Raw genomic sequence first — 21,229 nt, forward strand, 5'->3', positions numbered from 1 at the left:
ATATGTTTTTATCGTCTATTGTATGCGCTAAAGAATATTCCACTGAAATAATATTGTTAACTTGTATAATAAAATGCCAATAAAATGTTAAAAAAAAAAATCTTCTCCTAGATCAAACTTATGGAGGGTAGACTTCAGAAAGGTCCATGACACTCTATCAAAGGTCTTTTTTGCTTCAAGGGCAATAGCCGCAGCTGGAGAGTGCACACGTTTTGCTTTTTCAGGCACATCTCAGAAGGTTCTTATATTATCAATAGCTAGTTTTCTTTTAAGGATGCCTGATTGTGTGGGGTGGATTAAATAGGTTAAAACAGATTCCAATATCGTAGCAAGTATTTTGGCGTAAAAGGGGTGGGCTATCGTGCTTGCTGAAGGAGCTCTGCAGGCCAGGCTGCAACATCCGGCAAATACCATTCTTAAAACTCAGTTTGAACTCGAGGAAAACATCTGCCATGATTGCTGGACTTCCTCTGTTCAAGAGGTTGCATTTTGCGAACTTGGAACCGGCGTAGAGCCCCCAAGCTGACAGGTGGTGTTGGTCGGCGGAGATGCCGAGAAAATGGCTCCCGCCATCTGAGCCGAAGCCGCGGGTGCGGACCTTATCCGGAGGCCGAGAGGATGCTGCGACCTCACTGGCTGCAAGCGAAGTGCCCCGCGGGGCAGGGACAGTATTGTGATGCGGCATGTGGGCGTCTTTTGATCCACACATGATGTGAGTCAGGAGTGGCACTCACCGGTTGTTGGAGGACGGAGGAGCAGGCAGATGGTGACTGTCGAGCTGCTGCGGGAAGCGACTGCGGAGGTTTGCCGGAGCTGCGGATCTCCCTCTGTAGAAGTCTGACACAGATAAGGTAGGAGGGGTGAGGCCCTATTCGGCTGCCACCCTGCTGGGCATCGCTGGGCGACCCGGGCCTGCTCTACAGCTAATGTGCTTGGGACCTGCGGCTAGCACCGCGTTTGCTTGGGCCTGTGCGGGGGTTCTGGATCTAGCCTGCCCCCTTCATCCGAGGTGATCCCCCCTACATTGCTGCAGCGGGTTGGGCGCGGCACGCAGAGGGCTGCGGGCATCGTCTAATTCCCCCCTTGCAGGGAACGCAGGGGGGTTGTTTTGTGCGGTGTGCGGGCTGTCCGGTTATGCCCTTCCTTCGCGCGGCGGTCGGGGCCATCTCACCCAACGTTTGCTTCTGGTTGGCTGTTGGAACCCGCAGAGGCCCTCGGAGATCACATTGCTGATGTATGTCCGCCCCCCCATGGGGAAAATTGCAGTTAGACCACAGCTGAATCTGTTCCTGGCGCCATAATTAATCTCCCCTGCCCGACTGCCCGGGAGTGGATCAAGTACGGACAGAGATAGGCTGATCGGGGAGGAAAGGACTGATCATCCGTTTTTCATCAGAGTGCGAATATTTCTAAACCGGCTCCCTTCATTTCTGCTGAATTTTGCTTAGCTTGACTCTCCTCTAAGACCATTGACTGCCATAACGTCAATAAAGTATACTGCAGCCGCAGCCCGTTGCAGCGCCGGTGCCCTATGAATATGGGCAAAACGGACCCCAAACAACCTAAACTCCCCTTCGTGAGTAAGAGACACACACACACACACACACTCGGCGGAAACGCTGATGGAGACGGGTGCCATTCAACGTGCCCGATATTAGCACATCTTCTTAACTACGCTCACAGAGATGCTATACTTCGGGAAGCGAGAGCTAAAAGTCCTGTCACCCATCAAAGCAACACCCTATCCTTTTTTCTGGACTACACGCAGACTGTGCAGGCTGCTTGCCGGGAGTTTCAGCTGGTAAAACGAATCTTGCAGACTGCCTCTGACCCATACGCAATGCTATATCCTGCTATCTGGCCCATTAAATTAGCAAAACACACCTTCCCTCGCATAGCTGACAAGACTGCCTCCAAAAATGTAACCTCGTCACCGCCTCACAGTGATGCAGACTGATAACCAAATCACACTGGTGCCCATTAGGGGAGCTGAGATGTATGATCACTTTGGTGGTTTCTTTTGTTTTGCTTTTCCTTGTTGTTTATCTGGATCGCAAAGTGTGATGAAATGACCAAGGCACGCTGTTGTGGGTTCTTTATCCACTTTGATATGTCTCTAAGCAGCATGGAACCGCTGCTCCATTGTTTCTTATCCTTTCTGGGTTCTCTGAGAGAGATGATTACACTGTCCATGCAGTCTGGCCACCCTGCCGATCGGCGGGTGTTAGCTGCCGTTCCTCCCCCCTACAGGGTGATCTCCTACTTGGTTGTAATTCTAAATATAGTTTGGGGTATTTATTGGGATGGGGAGGGGTTTGTTTTCGCGACTTAAATGGGAGGTTGCAGTGGGAGGGGGGTGGGTAGGGAGAAACCGTGCGTCTCAAATTAGCCAATGTGCGTATGCAGCCTTGACAAAGGAAGTTCTTTGTGATTGTATCAACACCATGCTTGTATTCTGTACTGTTTATTCAATGAACCATGACATTTAGATGATTAATGTACCTGTATATTATGATACCACAAGGACCTATGGGTGAGAACTACAAACTAATAACGTGGAACATTAGAGGGCTACATTCCCGAAAGAAATCCCGGCAGGTGCTTGCATATTTAAATCGCCATGGCACCCAAATCGCATTCTTACAAGAAACACACCTGACCAGGGCCTCCGCTGCAAACTTTGCGCGCAACTGGGCGTGTTCATGTTAGCCTCCTCATATTCATCTTTCGGCAGGTGGGTCAGCATACTGGTCAAGAAAGGTGTCCTGTTTACGCCTCACCTCACCCACACCAACGAGGAAGGCAGATGCGCGATGGTCTAGGGTAAACTGGGAGATACATTAATTACCCTCATAACTATGTATGGTCCCATAGCTGATGAACCGGAAGCATTCCACTGCATGAATAGCGAACTCAGCCGGTGGCCCGAGACGGCTATAGTGTGGGTGGGACCTCAACACATACCTGGACCCTGCACTGGATAAGTACAACCCACAGAGCAACCGCACCCCTAGAGTAGCACGGAGTGTTAACCAGGCTATGTTTTAATTTGGACTGGTGGATGCTTGGAGACTGCATAACTCTATATCCAGGGAGGGCACACACGCCACGCCTGCACACAACAGTTGGTCCAGGCTGGACTATTGGTTGCTCGGCGAGAGTGCAGCGGAGTGGGTGACGGAGGTCATTCACCATCCACGAACGCTTTCTGACCACAATCCTGTACAGCTCGCCCTATGTATCCCTACTCCCACCCGCCGCCCGTTCACATGGCGCTTCCGATCGGAAGCGCTCTTTGATCCACTGTATAATGATACCGTTCGCAAGGCAATCGAAAATTACTTTCTGGAGAACAAGGACATGGTTGATAGTGCTGCCACATTATGGGAAGCATTCAAAGTAACGATTCGGGGAGTCTGCATGAGCACTACCGCCAGTATATTGAAGGATCTAAGAACACAACTTCACAAGTTGGAAGCCACCCTAAAAAGCCTCGAGAGAGCTTACACAGATAACCCCTCCCTAGATATGTTATCATGCATCCAAACTTAGATTCATGAATAAGATGGGGCAGCGGATATGGAAATACGATACATCAACCGTAGATACATGGCAAGGCGCAATGGCGAGGGCGGGAGACCGGGCCGCACATTAGCTGGGAAAATCAAAACGCGCGAAAACCACTACAATATCGATAAAATAGTGGACTCTCAGGGTAGGGAGCACTACACTCCACTGAACATATTAGAAAAGTTTAGAGAGTATTACGCTAGTATGTACATGTCTCGTGGGACAGGACCAGACTCCGCATCTGAGGAGTATCTGGAAAATATTGCTTGCGCATGGCTGCCTGACTGTCACAGAGTGTGTCTGAGCCAACCGATAGACGTAGCGGATATCAAGGCTGGGATATGTGCTCTGCCGAATGCCAAGGCTCCGGGTCCGGAAGGTCTGACTGTGGAATTTTACCAAGCCTAGGTAGACATCCTGGCTCCATATTTATTGGAGATGTACGCTGAGGCGCATGATGCGGGTGTGCTGCCTCCGTCCATCCGGCAGGCTCTTATCATTACTCTTCTAAAAAAGAGATGAGGCCCCCAATGCCTATGAATCTTATCGGCATCTATCTTTGATCAACAGTGACGCAAAAATACTAGCCAAGATTCTGGCCACGAGACTTCAGCCACTAATGCCGTGGTTGATCCTGCCAGACCAATCAGGATTTATACCGGAACGCTCCACTTCTCACAATCTGCGCTATGATGCAGGTTCTTGACCCTACCCTGCGCGCTGCGGCGGTCATGCTTGATGCAGCCAACGCGTTTGATTCTATAGAATGGGACTACTTGTTTCGCATACTACAGCGTATGGGCTTTCTGCCATTGTTTCTGGGGTGGATCAGGATCTTATACGCGGATTCGTCGGCTAGAATTCGAGTTGGGGGCTAACATCTGAGGCTTTTCCTATCGAGAGAGGCACCTGTCAGGGATGTCCCTTGTCACCATTGCTCTTTGCCATCGCGCCACTGGCGTGTGCAATACAGCAGAGACACAGAGAGACCGCCCTAAATTTCAATCACTGGCCGGTCTGCATTTCGCTCTATGCAGATGATTTTTTTTTTTTTCTGAGGGAACCTGAGCGTTATTTTGTGCAGGTGCTACGGGAGTATACCAGATTCGCATTGATCTCAGGCCTTACCATCAATTGGGATAAGTCACTTATTATTCCCCAGACAGCAGTCACCTCAGCACCTCCTCTGGAATACCTGATAATATGGACTGTAGACCCAATTAAGTATCTGGGAATCTGGGTCCACAGTGGTGAGGGAGAACTATGGGCGGGCCTGCACCACGCTGGATCACCACGTAGATACATGGATAGCACTGCCGTTGTCCCTAGCGGGTTGTATCGCTATCATCAAAATGGTGGTGCTTCCCCGCTTCCTGTATCTTTTCTCTAACATCCCAATAAAATTGGCGCAGGGATTTTTCACCACGCTAAGAACCTCTATACTTCGGCTGAACTGGGGAGGCAAGCAGGCCCGAGACATTATCACTCTAGATTATACTAAATGGGGTTCTAGTGTGATATATATATATATATATATATTCCTTCGTTTCCTCTCGCTTTTTCTCTCCTCCCAGCGGAAGTCACGGCACGACAGCAGGTCAGGTCAGTTTACTTATTTCTTTATTTTTTCAAAAACACCATGTGCAAAACACACAAGATAGGACGGCCTACGCGTTTCGGCTGCAATTAGCCTTCAACTGGACCATAGAGTCCAAAATGTCTAGTGAATTTATGTAAAGTGCTCAGTGTTAGTACCCTTCTTTGTGTTCATTAAAAGCATGACTGATAACCTCATTTTACAAACTACGGCTCAATTCAGTTGCCATTTTTTTCGTCTTAACTTCTTGTAAAGTACTCTTAAAATGCAGTGAGTGAAAAGATGATGTACTTCCTCATATTTTACACTTTTTACACTTTTTACACAACCGATTACTCAATTTCTGTATATTATACAAGTAAGTTCATAAATGAATAAATAATGCATTTAGTAGGGCCTACTAGAATTAGCAACTCATAAATTGTATGAACATTCCAATGTAAAGTACTTTTCTGTTCAAACAATTATAACATGACTTACTGTACATTTTCTACGTATTTCCAGCCCTATTATTTACAATTATTTACAATTTTTAATTTTCTAATCCTTGTGTTTTAGTTGGACATCTATGCGGGGAGCTCATTCTTACTCAGATCAATTAGTTATACTGAATTTTAGGGTAATTATTTTATCATTTACAAGTCCTTAAACTTTAGTTAGTCCAAAGGTCTCTGAGATTAGTCTTGTTACTGTTGTTGTTACGGACCTCCTGGTGAAGTACCTGGTCCACATACCACTTCTTGTGATTGATCCCATGTATAGTTCATTTGAGTCATTATTGCATATGGTTTTAATATCGGAGTTATGTACAAGAGGTGTATCCCCACTTTTCAAGTTTCTCCTATCTGATCTTAGTTTCCATGAGGATCTCTACGCCACATATGCATTCATCTACAGATTTTCAGATTTCCAGGGAGAACGGGAATTCGATTTCTAAACTATACACAGTTGTATACAAAAGAATCATTACTTTCTTAATATTGGTGTAATATTTTTGAATTTTATCTGTTAATTTCTTGGTTTGTAACCTTTTTGATGGTTTAATGATTCTGAATTCTTGAGTGGAAACTGTTCTGGTTCATTTATACAGTTCATTTAGGATCAATTCATATTTACAGATTTTGTACGTACAGTTCAGCATCCAGGTTATGTCCGTGTGGGTATTTTGTACCCATACCCAAAATCATCCTAAACTCCATCTTCCGAATTTTAAATGTACGATCGCCTCCTCTTTCTGATGCTTTTATGATTCTGATCCCAGAATATATCAATTTGCTACAATCGTTTTGATGGAATTCATGAAAGTGTTTAGCCATTGGATAATTTGGGTCCTTGTTCTTGATTCCACTGAGATATTGAAGAATCGTAATTTTAATTTGTTAATTGTACTCCCTATGTAGTTCTTTCCACAGGGGCATGTCAACCTGTAGATCCCAAATTTGGATTTGCATGTAATGTGGTCTTTAATTTTCTCAGTTTTCCCATTGAGTAGTTTGTATTCTGTAATAATAGAACCCTGTTCACAAGCTTTACACTTGGAGCATTTCCCAAAGCCTGGTTTCGACAGCCATGTTATCTATTTTGGTGGTTGGATTTCAAGGTGACTCTGGGTTAAGATGTCCCGTAGAGATGCCGTTTTTCTATATGTTATACTTGGAAAAGGTGTTAAATTTTCTTTCAGGGTTTCATCAAGTAATAAGATCTCCCAGTTCTTCCTTATTACTTTCTTCAACTTTTTACTTTGGTTATTGAAATCCATGATCAGACGTGTTGTACCTTCTGTCTCTATAGTATTCTCCAGTGTCGTTCTTGTTGTTGCAGGGATTAAGAGGTCCGATCGTTGTTTTAGGGTCATCCTAGATTTCGCTGTTAGCATTACTTCCAAAGGATAGCCTCTTTCTAGAAATCGACTACTCATCCTCTCGATTTCCATTTTCAAATCCTCCATCTCTGAGCAATTTCTTTTAACTCTAAAAATCTGGCCGTAAGGTATACTCCACTTTAATTGCGTTGGATGGCCACTGTCAGCATGAAGAATGCTATTACAAGATGTCGGTTTCCGGTGCATTTTAGTGCACAGTCTCTTGTTTTTAATAAAGACCTCTACATCTAGAAAGATGATACTGGTTTCACTTATAGATGATGTGAAATGGAGGTTGTGATCATTTTCTTCCAAGGAGTCGTTAAAATTCTACAAGTCTTCGCGACTTCCGTCCCATATGACGAATAAATCGTCGATAAATCGACACCATGTTTTAATTTATGAATACTTCTTGTTGATTAGCGTACGTTGGGGCAAAAGATGTCCCCATTGCCGAGCCTTGTTTTTGTAGGTACAGGCTGCCGAGAAAGAGGAAAATATTGTGTTCAAGACAGTAGGTCAACATGTCAATTAACATGGCTGAATGTTCAAGGTGGCTAATTGATCTTTTCTCCAGGAATTTCTTGATTGCTCTTATTCCGTCTTCATGACGTATAGAAGTATAGAGTGATGTTACATCTATTGTGCTCATCAGGTATCCCGACTTCCACTCGATTTTTGATATTTTGTTTAGAAAGTCCATGGTATCTCTTAGATACGAAGGGTGCATTGTTACGTAGTTCATGAGGAAGATATCAATGAATCTTGAGGTTGTTTCCAAAAGCGATCCTATAGAGCTCACTATCGGTCTGCCCGGTGGTCTTTCAATTAATTTATGAATTTTTGGTAGAAAATAGATATTGGCTATGATCGGATTGTCTGTTTTCAAATAGCAATATTTGTCAAAATCAATGAAACCTCTTTCTTTCCACCCGAGCAATAGTGTATTGGATTCATTTGTCCATTGGGTTGTTGGCCAGTAACTCATAATGATCTTGGTTATCCAACTGTCGCTTTGCCGCTCTTACATAATCCGTCACATTTTGGACCACAATGTTTCCTCCTTTGTCCGAAGATTTAATTATTATTGTAGGATCATTCTTGAGTTCTGTGATTGCCTGATATTCTTTTGGCGAGAGGTTCCCTGTTTCTTTGTTGTTCTTGTTGTTGTTCCAATCCATTTTCTTATTAGCAATGGATCTATTTGATATCTTGGTGACTTCCTCCACAATTATTTCTTGGAATAGGTACATTTTATTCCCACGTGGCATTTGTGGACAGAACCTGGACTGTTTTCTTAGTCCACTTTCACCTCCTACATTTGTTGTCAGTCCAATAGTGTTGCAAAAGTCAATGTCTGATGTAAACGAGTCTTGACTTATCTCTATATTTGATGTTTCACCTTCTATCAATGATGTTAATGCTCTGAGTGCTGGTAGATCTTCCTGGGCAATTGGGGATGGATTGGTCTCTTCTGATTGACCGGTATTTGGTTGAGGTTTCTTCTCTGCAAAATATTTCTTAAGTTTCACTTTCCTACAAAATTTGTAGAGATCAATTCGTGCATTGGGGACGCACATATCTTTATTGGGGCAGTAGGATAATCCTTGATTCAATAGTTTAATTTGGACGTCAGTTAGTTGTTTGTCAGATATATTTAGGACCACATTTTTGTCTAGGTTGGTCCCACTCTTTCTGAAGATTATTTTTGCTTTCCATTTCCTCTCTTTGGTTTTGCTCCTTCTTCTGCCCCTTCTGCTTGTGGTTTTGGTTTTGTTTGTCCTCTCCCCCAAGTATTGATTCCACCTCTTCATTTGCACCAACTGTATCTCCCTGCAAAAATCCAGTGGAGTTGCTGCTGCGTCCTCATCAGCTGAGCTGATCTCAGAACTATCTATTGTGTCGGTGTTTATTGCCCCAGCGAATTTGTCCATCACAACTCTTCTTCTTAGGGCAGGGGTCTCCAAACCGGTCCTGGAGGGCCGGATCCATGCCAGAATTTTTGGATATCCCCATTGAGATACATGTAGTAATTTTAAAAATCTGGCATGGATCCGGCCCTCCAGGACCGGTTTGGAGACCCCTGTCCTAGGGTATCATACTTGTGGGCAAAACTATATATACGCCCGTTGGCATAGTCCATCCTATCCTTCGTGAATTTATTTGCCTTTCGCTTCTCCATCTCCATTTCATGTTTGTTCAGTTTCTTATCCATATTCTAAATCAATTCCTTGTTCTCTTCAGATACCGGAATTTTCGCTAGCTCTTGTTCCAGTGTTTGGATTATGCTCGTAATTGTTTCCAATTTCCTCTCTGCATGTATAATTAATGTCCTCATGAGTTTAAAGGAACACTCATTGGTGTCCTGTTACCATAGTTTTATCAAATCCGACTCTAGATCATTCAATGTGGGCATGATGAGTATTCGTAGCCCTCTAGGGACTCTTTTGAACTCTATGTATTTTTCCAATGTCGTTTTCTCCCACCATTTATTAATTTCTAAGATCCGGTTTTGTTGTAGTTCTCTTAGGACATTTACTATTGTTCTGTTATCTTTTTCTTTTCCTTTTCCTCCTACTGTTCCTCTTGTGTTTGTGCTAGTTGAGGAGGTTATTTCATTATCATGGAGTAGTTCAGTCGCCCTTAATTGGCGATTCCTGGTTTTATCTGCCATCTATGCAAATGAGGTTATGATTTTCACAGATTCTTGTGTGTAATTGCCTTGGTGTTTTTTATATATTACCTTTCAGGATTCTGCCTTCTGCTCCCGGAATAGTTCAGAGTCCCAAGGTCTTGCTGCTCCTCCTACTTCCCACGTTAGAGGAATCACGATATGCCAAGCTGTCCCTTTAATGCTTTATCCCCCGCATTTAACTTCTTCCGGGTTTTGAGCAGTGACAGTTGTTTTGCTTTGATTTAGGAGTCAGAGGACGCAATGTGTTGTCTCGTTTCTTATTGTCTGCTTTGATAGCGCGTTTGTGTTGCTCTTTTCACGATCGCACAGCGCTCGGCTACTCCTACCGGCGGTTTGTTTACGAGACGGCAGCCGCAGGCCTCCGCTCCTCACGCGCCGCTTCCGCCACGCTGCTGAGTTGCGCGGACACCGCCCACCGCCCTGCCTCGCTCACTCACCGCTGGTACTTCGCCGCTCCGACTCCAGGCATCTGTTTTCAATAGCAATGGCAGAGGCGTCGATCGTCTGTTCCAATTCTTCAAAGATGACTGGAATATTTCCTGATCGCCTCGCCTCGCTCGAGAGTGCCTGTGATGTGCGTCCCAGTCCACGCACCATAAATTCCTTCGTTTCCTCTCACTTTCTCTCTCTTCCCAGCGGAAGTCACGGCACAACAGCAGGTCAGGTCAGTTTACTTATTTCTTTATTTTTTCAAAAACACCATGTGCAAAACACACAAGATAGGACGGCCTACGCGTTTCGGCTTCAATTAGCCTTCAACTGGACCATAGAGTCCCAAATGTCTAGTGAATTTATGTAAAGTGCTCAGTGATAGTACCCTTCTTTGTGTTCATTAAAAGCTAGACTGATAACCTCATTTTACAAACTACGGCTCAATTCAGTCGCCATTTTGGTCGTCTTATATATATATATATACTAAGTGCGCAGGCGCAATATGCGTACTAAATGTGTGTATACTTGTAAAGCGCACTATCACCTTACAGGCATCCTGGCGCTGTATACCGCTGTGGAACCCTTCCTGGCTTTCCCTGTGAGATGCCCCCTACTGGGCACCCCCAAGGTGAAGCCAGGCATCCCAGCGCTTTCGGGCCGTTGTGGAGATTAAGCAAGCTATTGCCCAGAGTTGCAGAGTGGGACCCATGATTAGAGTAGGCACCGAGGCGAGAATTATCGAGTCCGTGGACATTGAGCCCAAGACCCTGCCGCGTCGGGAATTGAACCCTGGTCCCGGGTCAGACCTCTGCATCAGGGTCTGCCGCTTCTAACCAGTGAGCCACACTTCTCCACTACTGGGTAAACACACATGCCTTCATACCCCATGTGGCGGTTGCGGACGGGGACGCCTCGCCAGTCCCTCTCTGCAGTATTGTTACTCATACATGGCGCGACACTCTAAAAACTGAAATAAAAATGATTGACACTATGATACCAGCTTGGCGTGGTATTGGGCAGCTTGCAAACAAACTACAACTATGCCTTGCGATGACAATAGAATACCGCACGGCGCTCTCAGTGACACAAGAAACAGGCCCCATGCTTTTGCTCAGGGAGGCGGGACTGACCACTATGCAAGACGTCTACCCGGGCGGCACCTTCCTGACCCCTGCAGATCTACAGTACATTATTAATCCCACACTACTATTTTGATTTGCCATACACCGCCTGCAGCATGCTATCAAAACGCACTACCCCACATACCCGGCTGAACCAGCAACACTCCAATCCCTTCAAATGCTACTGACCACCCCCCATATGTAAGAAGTTAATCACAAGGCTGTACAGGGCAATAAGGGACAAGAAAGTCAGCAAGCCAGACGGGAGTTTAGCAAGGTGGAATGCTGTACTGCCCACACCTATGACGCTGAAAGACTGGGAGCATGTGTGTGGTCTCACTAGCCGACTCTCCCCCAACGGAAACCTCTGCATCATACATTTTAAATATTTACACCAGACATACCACATGCCCCTTCGTCTATACAAATTTGGTTTGAGGGACAACAGCAGATGTAAACGCTGTGGGCAGATGGAAGCTGACTTTATGCATCTAGCCTGGCAGTGCGGGAGGGTGGCTTGCTTCTGGGAGCGAGTGGTGCAAAATATAAAAGAAATGTCCGGTTCGGATGTCCAGTGTACATCTCTAGTTTGCCTTTTGAGTTATGTCCCTCATGTAAAAGGAGTTCTGGGGAAATTCGTATTTATGCCCTGCTCATGACTAAACGGGGAATTGCCATAACGTGGGAAAGTAGACGAGCACCAAGTGTTATGAACTGGATCAGAGACATGGTTTATTGTAAAAAGACTCTGGAACTTTATGCAGAGGAACTGCTGACTTCCTCTAAGCTCAGGGACATTTGGGAGCCACTACATATGTATCTGCAAAGACAAACCACTGCAGACACACAGAGTGCAGTGGACTGAACCTCGTGTATACAAGTGTCTCATCCGACTTGTAGAACATTGGTTGTAGAAATCTGATTTATCCTATTGTGGTGCTGATTGATCATGTGTTATACCTGGCTGTTCTGACGCAAGCGATAGCTTGTAACAAAGTATTGGTGTTTATTATTTTTGAAATGCAAATAAAAAGATTTTTTTTTTTAAGTATTTTGGCGTATATCTTGAAGTCTAAGTTTATAAGGGAGAATGGGCAGTAGTTATTTATGTCTGATTTGTTTTTACCATCTTTTGAAAATATCACTATGGTGGATTGGGTTGCCGTACCATGAATGGATCCAGTTTTTGCAAAGTGATTAAAGAGATTATATTCAGGCTTGGGCAGGGTCTACGCATACGTTTTGTAAAATGTACTCTTAAAGCCGTCAGGGCTTGGGGCTTTCCTTAATTTCCGTTTGTGTATTGCTGTCACACTTTCTGCCTGGGTTATGGGTTTGTTTAGAGTTTATTTTGCCACGTTTTTTGGTGGGGAGTGCAAGATTACTAAAATAAGATTTGCAATCTTTAAAGTTGATCACCCTATCTAGGTTATATAAGTGTTCATAGAAATCTTAAAATACATTCATAATATCTTCAGAGACTCTTGTTTATTTTATTTTTATCATGGGTATAGTAGTTGTGTTATTTCTTTGGTTTTGGTAGTTTGCAAAAGAGTGTTCTCTTTGTTTATTACAGAAAGATTTTCTACTTTCTTGACAGAGATACCTTTCTGTTTTTTTTTTTCAGAACAAAATTTTATTGAAGTACCGACAAAATACAAAGTGGGAACACCGTCCCGCATGTCAACGCAGGACTAATGAGCTCAGGCATGAAAGAGGATATGCAGTCAGTACAAACAATAATAGATTATACACCCGCCCCCCCCAACCCCCAACTCCCTACCACCCCCCCCAGGTCCCACCCCGTTCCCTACACAGTGTCTGCTAGTCTCAAGGCATGAAGCAAGATGGTACAAAAAGTGTGCGCTCTCTGCCGCCCAGGGTACAATAATTAAAGATCCTCTCCAGCATCCTGTGGCATCGGTGGTTCCAGCCATAGCCCTCTGTAATCCGCCCATCTTTTCCATATCTTAAAATGTTTCCGAGGGCATTCAATCGGGGGGCCCTGGGGTCCTTCCAGGCCCTGGCTATATCTCGCTTAGCCACAGTGAGACCCAATACCAGTAGGTGGCGTTTGTATATATTACCCCCCACCTGTTTCATGACATGCAGCAAGCCGAGCTGCGGTGATCGGGGAAGGTCCCAGCCCAAGACCTCAGCCAAACAGTCCCAGACACCCATCCAGTATCTCGCCAGATTTGCACACGACCACACAGTGTGGACAAACGTCCCAACCTCCCGTCCGCACCTCAAGCACTCAGGGGAGGCAATCAAACCTGCTTTCCACAGCCGTTCTCTGGTAAAATAGGCCCTATGCAAGTATTTAAATTGAATAAAGCGGAGACGCATCGCTATGGCCGCCCCCCTCGGGGCCTCCAGAGCCTCCCTCCAGTCTTCCTCTCCGAGAGCTCCCACATCCCCCTCCCACGCGGAGCGTAGTTTATCCAGGGAGGAGGAGCAATGTGTGACCGGGGTCTGATATATATTGGAAATTTTCTTTTCCTCCAATTCCCCCATAAACACCTTAGCCTCCAGGGGGCTGAACTCGGGCAGGGACTCTAAGCCCACCAGATAGGGGGATAATGCATGTCGCAGTTGGAGGTATTTAAAGAATTGGGTCTTGGGCATGGCATATTCCTCACTCAAGGTCTCGGGTGGTGCCCCTCATGACGTGGCCGAGCGTAGAGATGCCAATAGCGTCCCAGCCCCTGAATCCCCGTAGGGCTGCCAGCGCCGGCAGCCGTCCGTTCAGCCACAGTGGGGTCTCCCTCGTCAACCTGTTCCACCACCCCATGCGGCGCAGAGCTGCTCGCCACACTCGGAAGACCACCTGAGTGACTATGGGGAGCCTTTTCCTGATAGTCGCCGAGTAAAGAATAGTGTGTACCGTGTCCGGGTCCATCAAGTATCGCTCTAGGGCGTAGGCCGGGTCGCTCCGATCCCCGTACCACCAGTCATTAAGCACCAACAGGTGTGCCGCCTGATAGTATGATAAAATGTCCGAGGTGGCCAGTCCCCCGCAGTATGTAGACGGGAAGCAAGTGCGGAGAGCCACTCTCGCCACTCCTCCGGCCCAGAGGAACTGACTCAGCGCTGCGTTCACCTGACGAAACCACTGCGGTGCTATAGGGCATGGGTGGTTTTGCAGTTGGTATAGGAGGCGCGGAAGGGCCACCATTTTAAAGATCGCCGATCGGCCATAGATGTTCAGTGGCATTCTGAACCAAATCCGCATGTCCGATCGTACTCTATCCCAAACAGGCACCACATTGCGCTCCCATGCCACGGTCGGAGCGTCCGTGAGAAAGACGCCCAGGTATTTGAGTCCGCCTGCCGCCGTCTGCAGCGTCGACGCCCAGTCGCCCAGTCCACCGCTATCTCCCAGCACCCACAGCTTAGACTTTTGCACGTTCAGATGCAAGCCCGAAACTTCCCCGAAAATTCGCATTATCTCTAGAACTCTGGGCACGGACCTATTGAGGGCCGTGAGAAAGAAGAGGACGTCATCGGCATACAATGCGATACGATCGGACGGGCCCATCTCCCACTCCAGCCCCCATAGCTGCGCGTCCATCCGCACCCACACCGCCAGGGGTTCCAGCCTTTCTGGGTTTTTCGACCTATTTATTATATACATATTTTAAATTCTTTAGTTCCGTAAGTAATGGAGAGCCTTTCGTGTGACTGAGTGTTTCTTTATTTTCACTTCTAATTCTGATAGAAGCCTGTGATCTTTTCTGGTTTTTGCCGTCATAATATTGATAATTGATCCTCTCATAGTTAGCCCCAAGACGTCCAAGAAGATCTGGGATAAGAATAATTGAAGTTCTTTCATTTATGTAATGTTCAGTTCCTAAACGAATGAGTGTCTGTAGCTTGGCAGTATCCACTAGTGAATCTTTCCTTCTCCATTGTTTTTGTGACTGCATTACTTCCCCTAGTTTGATGTCCATGGATATACAAGCATGAACTGAGACAACAACTGGTTCGATTTGTGGGTTCGATGCTAGTTGAAGATGCTGGCTATCTATTAGTAAACACTCCATCTTTCAAATGCAAGTTGAAGGTACAGTCACTACCTGACCTAGTATGTTCTCCAAATGTCAATAAGGTAGTTAGATAAGCAGAGATTTGTTAGTTGAGCATTGTTAGGTCTAAACCTAACCTTCAAAATCCTATCAAGAGAGTGCCAGTGGCAGGGTTAAGTGGGTTGTTTTTCGTGTAAAATCCACCTCTTGAGGACTTGGCTCACTATTAATACCCAGGCTGATCATGCTGCCAAGGTTAGAGAAGAGAAGGGCAAACAGGCCTGTGGGACATCAACCCAACTCAACGACATAGGTTACATGAAACCAACCAAAACATAAGTAACACCAGCCCGGACATGGAGCTTGGGACACTCTGTGACCCTCCACGCCCAGACAAAGCTAGATACCATACTGACAGCGACTGAAATATTGTGAATCCACCCGGGAGTGGAAGTGGATGCAGTTGCTGAAGACATAAACCTTCTCCAACAGGACCACAGGAAGTTGACTCAACGGGTCACTCTGACTAAGCGTTTCTTAACTGACCTTCAACCCCAAATGTCGATCCAACAAAAAATGGTGCGGGAAAGAGAGGGTACAATTTTTGGAGATGAAAGCAGACAATGCGGAGGGACGAGCTAGACGCAGCAACATACAACTTATCAGCCTACTGAAAGGCACAGAGGGCCCAAACATGATAACCTACCTGGAACAGTGGTTCAGGGAACTGGTACCTACTGAGAACCTCACCTCATTTTTTTTTATCATCAAACAGGTTCACAAAGTCCCAACGAGCCCCCTCCCTGAGTCCCCCCCCCCACTCCCCGCCGGGGAACCCTCCACAACCGATTGTCGCCAAGCTCCTACATTTCAAGGATCAAGACACAACCTTTCGAGTGGTGCGCTAGTCCGCCCCCAGTCCTCCAGAACAACCACCATATTCTTTTTGTTCCAGATTTTATGCTGGCTGTTCAACGCCAATGGTCTTCTTGGGGGTCAAACGCAAATTGAGACACTTGGGCCATGAAATATGCTCTTGTCTTCCCTTTCAAACTGAAAGTGATCCAGGATAACAAATCATTCTTGTTCCTGAAACCGGCTGAGGCTTAGGACTGAGTGGAAGTTACAGGGCCCAAATCAGTTGCTCCAACAGATCGCAGTGAGCCACCCAGGGAGAGGACTGGATGATGCCCTGAGCACAACGGGCCAGGTAACTCCCCTTCCTGACCACACCTACCCCTGAAATGACAACATCTTCCCTTGATCAAGTGCAGGACAGCTGCTTATCTGCCCCAGAGATAGAAGCAACCTTTCGAGACACTCAGGTGGATCATTCAGACTCGTCATCAGCCATCTCTGGCACAGAAAACTCCCATGCTTCCTCCATGTCAGATATTCGCTCACACCTGCAGGTGACCCTCACAAGCTGATTATCTCATCTAATCCAGTGGATCCCCCTTGTACATCATACCTTCCCTCTGAGCACTGGCCCAGACTTTCAGGCACAATCCATTTGGGAACCCGGATGTTTACCCGTACTAGGATGGGGACACCTCTTTCACTTCATTCATCATTTCAAGGACCGCTACCGGGTCCCCGCTTTCCTCAAACAGAAGGGAATACACATTTCACTATTGCAAGAGTCCCATGGGCTAATGGGGTTCAACTCCAGAAAACAGGAGAGGACAAGTCTTCACCACTAATTTTCAGCATAAGCTAGGAGGGCTCTCATTTGGGTGGCTGCAGGGACCCATCTCAAAATCCTGAATCAGGAGGTGGACACCGATGACTGGTATGTCCACCTGGAAGTGCAAATGGCAACAATATTCTGATAAGCTGTGTATATGGCCCTTACACTGACCAACCTAAATTCTTAAAACAATTCTTGTTCGGCCTGGCTAGATGGGTTCACATAACGTGATTAAGGGTTACCTTCATAAACGGTCTGGACTCTACATTAGACCTCTCTCATCCACCACTCCCCAAATCTCACACAGTTACTAATGATAGGAGCCTATGCGCTAGGCTACAACAATTGATGCTGTCAGTTGGTTGGAGGCATTACAACCCAGGCATCAACTCTTCTCCTTTTACTCTCTAGTAAACATGGTTTCTGCATGCTTGGACAAACCGGTTCGCTAAAGAATGATGATGTATTAAACCCAAGTCAGTTGACTGGAGATGATTGCTTAAAATGTTCAACACGCCGTCCATCATCCCCTTTGGTTTTGCTCAGATATTGAACATAGTCTACAAAATATTAAGGGCTACATGTACAAAGCCATTTTGTTGCCGCAAACGGGCTGCAAATGTACGCAAAAGGGCATTTTCCAATGTACAATGCTCACCTTCAGAAAAGCCATCAAAACTCACCTTCTCCCCCAGTAAGTTCCGGATATGTTAATACTTGGAGTGACTGAGGTCAACTGCTTCTTTGCTTTTTCAGGAAGCGCCGGGACGCCCCTTAGCTGGGGCAGCTGAGCGCTAGAGAAATGGTAATTACATAACCTAACATAACATAAAAGACCTCCTACAGATCGCAATTTGGGTTCGGGAATCGGTATTTGGAAGCTTTAGGGCGTTCCTTCCAAATACCAATTTGCATTGGTATGTATGAATGTTTTGCAACCGAAATGTGGTTGTAAAACATTTGCACTTTACTGCAAACTAAACGTTGGTGGTAATCCATTCGCAAATAGGTCTCCTAAGGAACACTTCCCCTTTGAGAACGGTTGAAAAAAGCACTGCCTACTCTTAAAAATTAAACAAACAGTTCCTTTTTTTTCTTTTTAAAAATATCCCATTTTCCTTAAAGGCTGCGTTTAAGAAGAAAAAAGACTGCTTTATTTCAAAATAATCCCAGATATGATAGTAGTGAATCGTAGAGGGTCACAAATTGCGAACTACCTCATTAATATTCATGAGTTAGGTCTAGTTGCAACCCACTATCACTCACTAATGAAACTCAATATAAAGTGCTGCAGGGTCCACACAGGCAGTAGAGAATTGTTCTGATGTTTATACAATGCAGAAATAAAGACTTCACTCTCACTGAGAAATTGCACTTTATGTAAAAATGGTAAAGGAGAGGAGGAGCTACGCTGGCAAACAAGATGGCTGCTTAGGCTCCCGGCTCCGCCGACCTCCGTATCCTGCCACAAGATCCTGTACATTATCCTGTTTTTACGCCCTGCCTCTGTGTGGATGATATGTTCCGCACTCCAAAAGGGAAATCCTGAAACTTTTATCGGCTTGTTTGACGGAGTTGCATCGAGTTGAATTTGTGGCCTAGTCCAGCGGGGAAGCCGGGGCCTCGAGTATCTGCATCGGCCGAGTGATCCAGGCAGGGTCCGGTCAATCGAAGTGGAGGCTTCTTTTATGCCCGAATTTGGTGGCGATCGTTTCCATTGCTCAGCATCGAGGGAGGAGGGACTTGGCTTGCTATTGACTGTGGGTGGAGGTCCCCGTCTCGCGGACCCGGTATTGGCCCCCGCCGGGGTTCGGGGAGTTGACGAGCGGTCCGCGGCCGCAGATAAAGATTAGTCACCCTCCACAGCTGCCCGTTCGTGATCCTGTTTGTTCCCCCGGAGATACCAGATTCACCGGGGGAGGTGTTATGATTGGTACCGGGCGAGAGATTATGGATCGAACGGAGCATGAGCCATCGCTGAGGACAATATTGGCAGAGATCGGGCGTTTCATTTGCACATGGATGACTTGGTGCTGGATATAAGCCTATTTGAGATGTTTGTGGAACCAGACCGTGCCCCACTGTTGAAACTGCAATCTGCAGCGATTCAAGCCACTGCCATTTTGATTCTGGGCGAGGACCCCGTGAGGGAACAAGTGTCGAAACCCTCGGATGGTGCTCTGGAGGACTGTATTCCCGAGGTCGTGGGCGTATCTCTAAGCCTTCCATCACTATTGACTTTGGATGTATCGAAAGACGTCCCGCTCCCGGAGACTTTTGTTGTTGACTCTTCTTCCATCTTGTGGTCGTCTTCTCCCTCCTTGGTGATTATACTATTCCGGGAAAAGATACCCGGAATAGGAGGGAGCGTTTTTGTGTGGCTGAAGTTCTCGTGGACTCACTGACTACGAGTAGTAACAGACTGATTTTTGACGAATTCCTTCTCCTCTATGAGTCCTTTGTGTGCATATTGGTCTTGCTGGGAGGGGTTCGCGTGATGGTTCGGAGGGGTCAAGGTTGAGATTAATTTGACCGGGACGGTTGGAGTGGCTTACATGGGTGTTCGACCTGCAACTGTTGGACTTACGGCAGCAACTAGATGCAATACAGCGAATCGAGAACAGGTTTCTGCGATTCCTAACAGCCACACCAAAGAGTACCGCCATATATGTGCTACACGCTGAAGTTGCCCTCCTTCATATCACAGATATTATAAAATTAGCCCCTGTTTTACTTTGGCATAATGTCTGGACTAACCCAGCCACATAATTGAATAGATCCATCATAGAGGAGTCTTTAGCTTGTGATGGGGCAAAAAACATTAAATGACTCAGGTATATCAAGAATTTTGTCAGTGAGATTGGTCATCCTGAAAATTTCTCCAATCCGGCCTCACTGGAACAGCTCTCGCGATCCATTCTAAAAAAGACTCTTTTAGAACATTTGGAATTACAAAGATGGAAGGGTGAAAGGACTAAAATAACTGTCATGAGTCACGATGAGGTGACCTCCCAAAGGGGCACTCAGCTGTACCTTGTATTAGACCAACCCCTGCATCATCGTAGGCTCCTGACGTACTTCCGCCTGGAAACTTTTTACAGACTTGTAACATTCCCGATATGTAACGATTGGGCGAGAGAAAAAAAACGCTGTCCTTGTGATGATAAATCATACCAATCAAATATTCATTGCATTCTTTTTTGCACTTTATACAGCCACCCCAGGCGACAAATTTTGAAACCTCTCCTATTAGTCTGGGGATTAAAAAAAGCCTGAGATGCCTATAGTAGATTAAGAACTTTAGACGATTGCCTTACCATAAGCACAGTGAGCTCCTATTTGAATGCAATCTTAAGAGTGAGAAGGACCATAACTATGGAATAGCAATAGCCAATTAATTATAAATAATCAATATGTTTGTGACCCGATTGTATTGTTTTATATCTCTCTTTTAACCCTTTTTAATATTTTTAGTGTTGGCTTAAAGCTTGAGTGAAAAAGATGGAATTTTAACTGTGATTTTATCTGTATACTTTTATGAATTGTAAATTCAATTCGAATAAAGCTTTAAACTGACCTGACTTACGTGAGGCAGGGTATTACGGTGCCCCCTAATCTTCTTCTATTACGGTTTTTGACACACATGTATTTTTACGATAGGGGGTACCTGTTTCCTGCGGGGGGAGTAAGAGGGCTGGGAGTCCATACGGATATGCCCTCCTCCATTCTTTCTCTTTTTCCATCTTTGGAACTTAGTTAGTTGGGTCGACAGGCACGCTGCTAGTTGGGGTTAGGCGACAGCCATATGCAGGGGTGCAGGGTGGGGGGGGATGGGCTTATTATTTTCTTTGTTTGTTTCCCTCTCTTGGTTTCTCTTTTCTTAATCTTTCTTGGTCTTTCTTCTCGTTACTGTTGGTAACATATCCTGTTATCTTCTAATTTCCAATGTCCGGTAGTCACGCTTTTTCTATAATCCTGATTAGGTGTGTGGGCGTGATTGAATGGATTGTGCTTCAATTGTGTTCCGATTGATTTGTTGCAATGGCTATTTTGTATCTACCAACGCAGGAGCGTCAGGGATTCTTCGGCTGCTCCAAGTCTATCCTGTTAAAGTATCTGTCCAATCTGTTAGTTGTTTATGAATGTATGACGCCGGATGTGTCTATTTCCTTTCTTGTTTGAAATAAATAAAAAGATATATAAACCACTAACGACAGAGGGAGAAGAGAACGACT

General features: G+C 45.6%; 1 protein-coding gene across 5 annotated transcripts in view; it reads right to left on the reverse strand.

The window, feature by feature from the left end:
* N4BP2 (NEDD4 binding protein 2) overlaps positions 1–21,229 on the reverse strand; it is a 1,381,310-nt gene that overhangs the window by 427,146 nt on the left and 932,935 nt on the right. The gene's annotated exons all lie outside the window — the stretch shown is intronic.

This window comes from Lissotriton vulgaris, chromosome 3_2 (genome assembly GCF_964263255.1).
Source record: "Lissotriton vulgaris chromosome 3_2, aLisVul1.2, whole genome shotgun sequence".
In the NCBI taxonomy this organism is placed as follows: domain Eukaryota; kingdom Metazoa; phylum Chordata; class Amphibia; order Caudata; family Salamandridae; genus Lissotriton; species Lissotriton vulgaris.